This window comes from Odontomachus brunneus, unplaced genomic scaffold (genome assembly GCF_010583005.1).
Source record: "Odontomachus brunneus isolate Ranch 3 - 2012 unplaced genomic scaffold, Obru_v1 Obru_scaffold_116, whole genome shotgun sequence".
Lineage (NCBI taxonomy): Eukaryota > Metazoa > Arthropoda > Insecta > Hymenoptera > Formicidae > Odontomachus > Odontomachus brunneus.
In genome coordinates, this window is record NW_022639566.1 from 778,205 (window position 1) to 778,892 (window position 688).

At 27.8% G+C, this 688-nt stretch overlaps 1 protein-coding gene across 1 annotated transcript in view; it reads left to right on the forward strand.

Moving 5' to 3' along the window:
- The window catches only part of LOC116849432 (origin recognition complex subunit 1), an 11,309-nt gene that overhangs the window by 6,219 nt on the left and 4,402 nt on the right, over nt 1–688 (forward strand). The window lies entirely within an intron of this gene.

Genomic DNA, 688 nt, shown 5'->3' on the forward strand with positions numbered 1-688 from the left:
ATAGAATCTGAAAAAAAATAGAGTATTCCATTTAAAAAACTAAACTTCCGGTCTAAACAACCCACTTCCGGTCAATACTGGAAGTTGAATATAGCACCATTTAATAGAGCGTGTTCGACTTAGTGAAAAAATATTTTGAATTTTTAAGAAATTGTTGATCCCTTTATTTTAAATGGATGATACGGGTGGTCTAAAACACCCTGTATATGTGTGTGTGTGTGTGGTGCGCGCGTGCGTGCGCGCGCGCGCGCGTGTGTGTGTGTGTGTGTGTAAGGGCAAAGTACATGTAATGATTACTTACATTATTTACATTACATTAATACTTACATTATTTTTCTCAATAAATTTGGTCTCTTATATGTGTAATTACCTACTTTAATAACGTAATAAATACTTTAAATTTTCTACGTCCACAATTGTAACTTTTTCTTTTTTCATAAGTAAAATATGCTTTACTTCTGTTTTGCTCTTTTTGTGAAAGAAAATTTTGGTATGTACTATTGGAAAAGTTTGCAATAGAAAATGTAGTTTACATTCTATTTTAAAAAGGATTTTTCGGAGAAATAGAAAGAGAAAAAAAAAAAATAGTCAATTGCAATCAGAAAATATAAAATATCAGATATATGCAAAATTTTATTTTTATTATTTATTATTATTATTATTTATTATTATTTTTTATTATTATTTT